Genomic DNA, 10,573 nt, shown 5'->3' on the forward strand with positions numbered 1-10,573 from the left:
TAGACTACTGACATAACTACTCACACTAGACTACTGACATAACCCCTCACACTAGACTACTGAAATAACCCCTCACACTACACTACTGTCATAACCCCTCACACTAGACTACTGACATAACCCCTCACACTAGACTACTGTCATAACCCCTCACACTAGACTACTGTTATAACCCCTCACACTAGACTACTGTTATAACCCCTCACACTAGACTACTGACATAACCCCTCACACTAGACTACTGTTATAACCCCTCACACTAGACTACTGTTATAACCCCTCACTCTAGACTACTGTTATAACCCCTCACACTAGACTACTGTTATAACCCCTCACTCTAGACTACTGTTATAACCCCTCACACTAGACTACTGTTATAACCCCTCATACTAGACTACTGTTATAACCCCTCACACTAGACCCAAAGTACATGTTGTAAAAAGATCTCGGTTCCTTTCTAAAAATAGCAATGTGAATGCAAAGTGGACTCGGTCCACAAAATAGGTGAAGCGAACTGACAAAAGAGTTGAGTCTTCATTGAAAGGCAGTGTGACTACAAGAGGACTGAGATTGGTTCTTTTAAAGACTATATGTGAAAACACCCTTAAACAAGCGTCATTTATATTTACAATTCCCTTATTCAAACAGATTACTTATTTACCTAGCTCTTATCGATAGCTCTTATCAAGTTGTAAAATACAGTGCGTGGAAAATGGTAGACGCTTTTTCCACTTGGAACCGGTAATAGGTTCACTCAACCTTATTCATAGTTTCCTGGTCTGTAAAGGTGGTGGAATGAAATTAAATGAAGATAAAGTCAGAAAATAATATATCTGTAGACACACAACCAACCACACCTTAATAATGTATTCCATCTCCACACAAAACGAATAGCTGGTGAATTGCACTCTATTCTCACGCTTAAAAAAATCCTTAAGAGTCTATTGACGTAACCGTCTGTCAATCTAAAAATAATCCCCATCTATAAAAATCCCCCCCCAAAAAATAAGGTAGAGATGGTTGCTTCTCAATGCAGAGCATCCTCCTACGCTGGCCTTCTGCATCTGCGGTGGAAGGTAGCCCGAGCTACAGCGGTGTTGGTCAGACCATGAGACATCCTGAAAAATCGGTCTTATTACCAACAACAACAAGAAATTGTCTGTAGCGCCCGAATGGTTTGGCCTACAAAAACAAATATGACTTCTTCTCTATTGGATAGATGAGACTCTCACGAACACGATGGTGTTCTCTGTTTTGCTCAAGTGGCACGGGACTCGTCTAAAGGTAACCCGTACAAAACAAATGGAATTATGGGAGGGGGTAGTTTTGTGTCAACAAAAATAAGGGGGTAAATATAAGTCTGAAAATATTTCTCCTTGAGGACAGATACATCAAAACCTTTTTCCTTCAAATTTATTTTTTTGGACTGTAATTTTAGTCCTTTATAAATGTGTTATTCATTGTGTTTCTATATACATTTTGAGACTTTGAACACTATTTTAACTGCAATGATGAAAAAAATATGAAATTGCACAGAGACAAAGTTAGGAAAGGAATTGTTATGTTGTTGTTGCTGTTGAATATCTTCTGATAACAGTGAGGAACAAAAAAAACTAGAACTTTTGCTAAAAAAATGCAGGTTTTTCTTCGGTTTGTAAATTTTCTTTTCATTTGGTTTTTGATATTACAGCTGATATAATCATAATCATTCAGATGATTTTCCTTCGATATAGGAACCCTATTCCTTATATGATGCACTACGTTTGACCACAGCCCCATTTGGAACAAACTATAATGCATCATAAAAGATCATAATGAATATGACTATATGGACGGGGGGGGGACCTGATCCTAGATCATAATGAATATGACTATATGGACAGGGGGGGGACCTGATCCTAGATCATAATGAATATGACTATATGGACGGGGGGGACCTGATCCTAGATCATAATGAATATGACTATATGGACGGGGGGGGGGGCTGATCATAATGAATATGACTATATGGACGGGGGGGGGGGGGACCTGATCCTAGATCATAATGAATATGACTATATGGACGGGGGGGGGGGGGGACCTGATCCTAGATCATAATGAATATGACTATATGGACGGGGGGGACCTGATCCTAGATCATAATGAATATGACTATATGGACGGGGGGGGACCTGATCCTAGATCATAATGAATATGACTATATGGACGGGGGGGGGGACCTGATCCTAGATCATAATGAATATGACTATATGGACGGGGGGGGGGACCTGATCCTAGATCATAATGAATATGACTATATGGACAGGGGGGGGGGGGGACCTGATCCTAGATCATAATGAATATGACTATATGGACGGGGGGGACCTGATCCTACACTACTCTGAGATGCTTTATGAATATGGGTCTAGAGCTGGCTGGCTGAATCACATCCTGGATCAATACATCCTGGATCAATAATCAATAGATCCTGGATAAACAGATCCTGGGTCAATAGATCCTGGATAAACAGATCCTGGATAAATAGATCCTGGATAAACAGATCCTGGGTCAACAGATCCTGGATAAACACATCCTGGGTCAACAGATCCTGGATAACAGATCCTGGATAAATAGATCCTGGGTCAATAGATCCTGGATGTGGTATTTCTGTTTAAAAAAAAAATTGTACTTGGAATATTTTTACAAATCTGAATAAATGATGTACACATTTTCAGTGTCATTAAAGTATGTTCAATGGTCTATTTTAACTGTGCACTGTCTGGAGGTATGTGTTCAATCAGAGGGTCAACATCTTACAAGTCTGGGTCACATTTATTTTCTTGAAATCACCTTTTCTAAGCTCACTTTATTTTTCTAGTGGTAGATTTGAAAACAGTGCAGACATTGATGCCATTTGAAGAGTTGTCCCAAGTAAGCAAATACAGTATTTGAGTTCCTTTTAAACTTTGTGTCAAGTTTCCAAAGGTCATATAGATTGTAAACAAACTATTTTCAGACATAAGAGTTAATAGATAACCTCATAATCAGGTCACATGGGTGATACTGGTTCTGCATGATCCCCTGCCAGTCAGTTTATGACATGGGTTTACTCACTACAGTTTACAGTTGGGGGTTAAGGACAATTATGCTTCCTATTCCAAACCAAAGTGTTTGTGTGGCCTCTAACCTCAACAGAAGTGGAAGTTCCTCAGATGAGGAAGGGGAGGACCATCCTCCTCAGTTAATTTCATAAAGATCACTTCAATAATTGATTAAAACACACTATTTTGCAAAAAAGGTCTACAGTAGCCTCAACAGCCCTCTGTAGGGTAGCACCTTGGTGTAGCCGGAGGACAGCTAGCTTCCGTCCTCCTCTGGGTACATTGACTTCAATACAAAACCTAAGGAGGCTCATGGTTCTCACCCCCTTCCATCGACTTACACAGTAATTATGACAACTTCCGGAGGACTTCCTCCAGCCTATCAGAGCTCTTGCAGCATGAACTGACATGTTGTCCAGCCAATGAAAGGATCAGAGAATGAATCTAGTACTGAAAGCATAAGCTACAGCTAGCTAACACTGCAGTGCATAAAATGTGGTGAGTAGTTGACTCAAAGAGAAAGACAATAGTTGAACAAATTAATGTCTTCCAAAATTTAGGAGAAGCAAGAGAGAAAGAGTGTCATTTTTGTTCACTTTCAGTTTCACTTACTTAGCTAGCAAATGCAGCTAGCTAGTTTAGCCTACTGAAACACCCTGCTCAAACAGAGGGATGCTATGTTAGCTAGCTGGCTATGACAGAGGGATGCTATGTTAGCTAGCTGGTTATAACAGAGGGATGCTATGTTAGCTAGCTGGCTGTAACAGAGGGATGCTATGTTAGCTAGCTGGCTATGACTATCCAACACAACAATGGAACTCTTCCAAGTCAAGGTAAGCTTTTGGTTTTACTAATTTATTGCCTTTGGGACCCGCTGGTGTAACTGCTTACTGACTGTACACTAACGTTACTGCATGAGCGGGTTTACTAACGCGGTAGTTCTATTAGCTATGCTGACTATGACGTTACTTTAGCTAATATGGTGATAACGATGTAGGCTGTGTGCAGCGGTTATGACATGGTTTGGCTTGGAAAGGTCACATACAGCTGATGTGTTGTTCATTGAAGTCCACAAGCGAGGGGAAGAGAAGGAATACAACGTGGCTGCTATGAAAGTGAACTGTGTTTACTCGTTATCAGGGGTGTATTCATTCCCCCGATTCTGTTGAAAAACGTTTCTTAAAACGGAAGCAAACAGAACAAAACAGGGATAAGCGTACTTAAATTTGTCCAATAGAAACTCTGGTTTGCAACTGTTGGGCTAATGATTACACCCTAGATCAGTTAGATGCAGGCGAGAGTGTTCAAGGAGATATTGAATATGTCACTGTCTATCAACAGAAGTACCCAGGTATCTTATGAAATAGAGGCCTACTATGGAAAGAAGAAAAACATCCGTTGATGACAATAGAATAAATCAAAACATTTATTGACATTATTTTAAAACAATAAGCAAAAAATCAAATCACCAAACAAACTTAAAACAGACAGGATAAAACCCCTGAAGATTAGAATCAAACGTTTAATAACAGATAGTTAGATAGATACTCTTTTAGTCTCTATTTTAGGCTACATGTTGGTTTGCGATCCTGTCTTCTCTTTACTCCAAATGTTCTGTTTCGGCTTCCCGGCCGTCTTCATTTTCCCGGCCTAAATATTCCAATAGGGCGGTGGTATATATATATATCTATATATATATCTTAGACTATGGCCAAATACCCATCAGCGTCCCGGGACGCAGGGTCTGTTGAAGGCAGTGTCTGTTGAAGGAGCGTCCAGAAAGATACTCCGGCCGACAGTTGCTTAGCTCCGGGCATGGGCGTGTGAGGTCCACATTGGCTTTGCGTTATTGTAACAAACTCTTCACATTGCAACGACCGCAACACGTTTCCTGTTATTAAGGCATAATAATGATCCAATTTCGATCCACGATCCACAAGTCAGCTACTGTATCTATTTCACTTGATTTTCGGATCCGTTGAGATTGTAGCTCGCATATTCGCCAGGATGTGTTTCAGGTTGAAAAGGTCTCCGATTTTACGCAGCTGTTGCGCACATTCCATGATGGCTTTCTGATCTGAAAACCCAGGAAATAAAAAAGTATTTTAGCTACATAGCCTACGAAAGATACAGGTGGACAGAGGAAGGCGACATTGACTTAGGAAAAATCTAGTTCATAATATGGACTATAATTAGAGATAAATCAATGAAATGTTGCTTACCTTTGTTTGGTACGGTCTCTTTCTGGCTCTCGGTCCTTTTCAGTGAGGATTTTCTTGATTCGAGCTTCATGGATGCGTTTTGCTGTATAGCTGCTTCTATTATAGCTGTATAGTTGTTCTTATATCCGTATAGCTGTGAGTAGGCTATAGTTCAGTGTGACTCCTAGACAGCAGTAAGCTAAATCAGAAGAGAGTACACTATATATTGTTGTTGAGAGATATAATAATAGGTAGGGACCGATCTCTGCCTTTATAGATTGTGGGCGGTCCGGACACGTTACCGGGAGGGGATTTCTTCAACGTCACCGCTCTAAATAACAACTTCCCTGTTTCTACAGCCCTGTGTGTGTGTGTGTGTGTGTGTGTGTGTGTGTGTGTGTGTGTGTGTGTGTAGGCGACACAGTTACCGTTCTCCTAGCAGCAGGATATTATGCTGGCAGCAGGAGCTCAGCAAAGGCGTTCTAAATGTGCAGTACAGCTGTTTTTTCACAGCATTTGGAGAAAGAAAAGATGGATAATTAGACATTCTTTGATTTTTAATCTTGTATTATATGTAACATTATTTATATATATAAAAAAACTCATACTGTGTTATTGACTGTATGTTTTGTTTTATTCCATGTTGTTGTTTTATTCCATGTTGTTGTTGTATGTTGTCGAACTGCTTTGCTTTATCTTGGTCAGGTCGCAGTTGTAAATGACAACTTGTTCTCAACTTGCCTACCTGGTTAAATAAAGGTGAAATAAAAATAAATTTAAAAAAAGCGTTTCTTTAGAAAGTGTACATGTTGAAAACTATTGAATAGGATATATTTAAAATACACTTTTAATCAAATACATATATATATAGAATTAGAATTACTCCATAGAGTCTGCGAAACTTAAATTGGTCTCGTAGTGCCCACCTGTTGAATACAGAGTACTGACGACACCTTACTCCACACATTCTATTCACTGTAAATGCAATAAATACACTGCATGTGAATTACATATTGGTTTATATTCTTTATGCCGATGTAAAAGTGGGGTTGGCATTATTCTACATATAAATGACATATTGACTTAAAAATGAAAAACTATTCTATAAATTCCGATGTAAAAGTGGGGTTGGGATTACCTATATATGGTGTTATTTCATGGAGGACTGAGATCTAAATACCCAGCATGCCTTTCAACTCAACCTAATCCATTGTTCCCAATGTAGCCAAGGGACGTGCGACAAAACATGTGATTTTGGGGGTATGGCAACGCGAGACTAGTCCCAATGCAATAGGCTTATAAATGACATATTTTGCTTATAGATAAAATACTATTATTCTATATTCAAAGATAAAAGTGCGGTTGGGATTACTCAGTAGGGTCTGTAGAATCTATATATGGTGTTATTTTATGGAGTACTGAGGTCTAAATACCCAGCATGCCTTTCAACTCAACCCATTGGTCCCAACGCAATACACTGTATTTGAAACATTTTGGGCTAAATAAATAGATATAAAGTAGAGTATAAAGTAGATATAGATATAAAGTACAGTATAATGTAGATATAGATATAAAGTAGATAGAGATATAAAGTAGATATAGATATAAAGTACAGTATAAAGTAGATATAGATATAAAGTAGAGTATAAAGTAGATATAGATATAAAGTAGAGTATAAAGTAGATATAGATATAAAGTACAGTATAAAGTAGATATAGATATAAAGTAGAGCATAAAGTAGATATAGATATAAAGTAGAGTATAAAGTAGATATAGATATAAAGTAGAGTATAAAGTAGATATAGATATAAAGTAGAGCATAAAGTAGATATAGATATAAAGTAGAGTATAAAGTACAGTATAAAGTAGATATAGATATAGATATAAAGTAGAGTATAAAGTAGATATAGATATAAAGTAGAGCATAAAGTAGATATAGATATAAAGTACAGTATAAAGTAGATATAGATATAAAGTAGAGCATAAAGTAGATATAGATATAAAGTAGAGTATAAAGTAGATATAGATATAAAGTACAGTATAAAGTAGATATAGATATAGATATAAAGTAGAGCATAAAGTAGATATAGATATAAAGTAGAGTATAAAGTAGATATAGATATAAAGTACAGTATAAAGTAGATATAGATATAAAGTAGAGTATAAAGTAGATATAGATATAAAGTAGAGCATAAAGTAGATATAGATATAAAGTAGACTATAAAGTAGATATAGATATAAAGTACAGTATAAAGTAGATATAGATATAAAGTAGAGTATAAAGTAGATATAGATATAAAGTAGAGCATAAAGTAGATATAGATATAAAGTAGATATAGATATAAAGTACAGTATAAAGTAGATATAGATATAAAGTAGAGCATAAAGTAGATATAGATATAAAGTAGAGCATAAAGTAGATATAGATATAGATATAAAGTAGAGTATAAAGTAGATATAGATATAAAGTAGAGTATAAAGTAGATATAGATATAAAGTAGATATAGATATAAAGTAGAGCATAAAGTAGATATAGATATAAAGTAGAGCATAAAGTAGATATAGATATAAAGTAGAGTATAAAGTAGATATAGATATAAAGTAGAGTATAAAGTAGATATAGATATAAAGTAGAGCATAAAGTAGATATAGATATAAGTAGAGTATAAGTAGATATAGATAAAGTAGAGTATAAAGTAGATATAGATATAAAGTAGATATAGATATAAAGTAGAGCATAAAGTAGATATAGATATAAAGTAGAGCATAAAGTAGATATAGATATAAAGTACAGTATAAAGTAGATATAGATATAAAGTAGAGTATAAAGTAGATATAGATATAGATAAAAAGTAGATATAGATATAAAGTAGAGTATAAAGTAGATAAAGATATAGATATAAAGTAGATATAGATATAAAGTACAGTATAAAGTAGATATAGATATAAAGTAGAGCATAAAGTAGATATAGATATAAAGTACAGTATAAAGTAGATATAGATATAAAGTAGAGCATAAAGTAGATATAGATATAAAGTAGAGTATAAAGTAGATATAGATATAGATATAAAGTAGATATAGATATAAAGTAGAGTATAAAGTAGATATAGATATAAAGTAGATATAGATATAAAGTACAGCATAAAGTAGATATAGATATAAAGTAGAGCATAAAGTAGATATAGATATAAAGTAGAATATAAAGTAGATATAGATATAAAGTAGAGTATAAAGTAGATATAGATATAAAGTAAAGAATAAAGTAGATATAGATATAAAGTACAGTATAAAGTAGATATAGATATAAAGTAGAGTATAAAGTAGATATAGATATAGCTATAAAGTAGATATAGATATAAAGTAGAGTATAAAGTAGATATAGATATAGATATAAAGTAGATATAGATATAAAGTACAGTATAAAGTAGATATAGATATAAAGTAGAGCATAAAGTAGATATAGATATAAAGTAGAGTATAAAGTAGATATAGATATAAAGTAGAGTATAAAGTAGATATAGATATAAAGTAAAGAATAAAGTAGATATAGATATAAAGTACAGTATAAAGTAGATATAGATATAAAGTAGAGTATAAAGTAGATATAGATATAAAGTACAGTATAAAGTAGATATAGATATAAAGTAGAGTATAAAGTAGATATACATATAAAGTAGAGTATAAAGTAGATATAGATATAGATATAAAGTAGATATAGATATAAAGTAGATATAGATATAAAGTAGAGTATAAAGTAGATATAGATATAAAGTCGAGTATAAAGTAGATATAGATATAGATATAAAGTAGAGCATAAAGTAGATATAGATATAAAGTAGATATAGATATAAAGTAGAGTATAAAGTAGATATAGATATAGATATAAAGTAGAGTATAAAGTAGATATAGATATAGATATAAAGTAGAGTATAAAGTAGATATAGATATAGATATAAAGTAGAGTATAAAGTAGATATAGATATAGATATAAAGTAGATATAGATATAAAGTAGAGTATAAAGTAGGATAGATATAAAGTACAGTATAAAGTAGATATAGATATAAAGTAGAGCATAAAGTAGATATAGATATAGATATAAAGTAGAGTATAAAGTAGATATAGATATAAAGTAGAGTATAAAGTAGATATAGATATAAAGTAGAGTATAAAGTAGATATAGATATAAAGTAGAGTATAAAGTAGATATAGATATAAAGTAGAGTATAAAGTAGATATAGATATAAAGTAGAGTATAAAGTAGATATAGATATAAAGTAGAGTATAAAGTAGATATAGATATAAAGTAGAGCATAAAGTAGATATAGATATAAAGTAGATATAGATATAGATATAAAGTAGAGTATAAAGTAGATATAGATATAAAGTAGAGTATAAAGTAGATATAGATATAAAGTAGAGCATAAAGTAGATATAGATATAAAGTAGAGTATAAAGTAGATATAGATATAAAGTAGAGCATAAAGTAGATATAGATATAAAGTAGATATAGATATAGATATAAAGTAGATATAGATATAAAGTACAGTATAAAGTAGATATAGATATAAAGTAGAGCATAAAGTAGATATAGATATAAAGTAGAGTATAAAGTAGATATAGATATAAAGTAGAGTATAAAGTAGATATAGATATAAAGTAGAGTATAAAGTAGATATAGATATAGATATAAAGTAGATATAGATATAAAGTAGAGTATAAAGTAGATATAGATATAAAGTAGATATAGATATAAAGTAGAGTATAAAGTAGATATAGATATAAAGTAGAGCATAAAGTAGATATAGATATAAAGTAGATATAGATATAAAGTAGATATAGATATAGATATAAAGTAGATATAGATATAAAGTAGAGTATAAAGTAGATATAGATATAGATATAAAGTAGAGCATAAAGTAGATATAGATATAAAGTAGAGCATAAAGTAGATATAGATATAAAGTAAAGAATAAAGTAGATATAGATATAAAGTACAGTATAAAGTAGATATAGATATAAAGTAGAGTATAAAGTAGATATAGATATAAAGTAGAGCATAAAGTAGATATAGATATAAAGTAGATATAGATATAAAGTAGAGTATAAAGTAGATATAGATATAAAGTAGAGTATAAAGTAGATATAGATATAAAGTAGAGCATAAAGTAGATATAGATATAAAGTAGATATAGATATAAAGTAGAGTATAAGTAGATATAGATATAAAGTAGAGTATAAAGTAGATATAGATATAAAGTAGAGTATAAAGTAGATATAGATATAAGTAGAT

The 10,573-nt window shown here is 32.9% G+C and overlaps 1 long non-coding RNA gene across 1 annotated transcript; it reads right to left on the reverse strand.

Moving 5' to 3' along the window:
- Positions 1–4,482: 4,482 nt before the first annotated feature.
- On the reverse strand, positions 4,483–5,580 carry LOC115165050 (uncharacterized). Its single transcript, XR_003870052.1, has 2 exons — positions 5,303–5,580; positions 4,483–5,157 (listed from the first exon to the last, which is right to left on the reverse strand). It is a non-coding gene; the product is annotated as an uncharacterized LOC115165050 (long non-coding RNA).
- Positions 5,581–10,573: the final 4,993 nt, after the last annotated feature.

Source organism: Salmo trutta, chromosome 27 (assembly GCF_901001165.1).
Source record: "Salmo trutta chromosome 27, fSalTru1.1, whole genome shotgun sequence".
NCBI lineage: Eukaryota > Metazoa > Chordata > Actinopteri > Salmoniformes > Salmonidae > Salmo > Salmo trutta.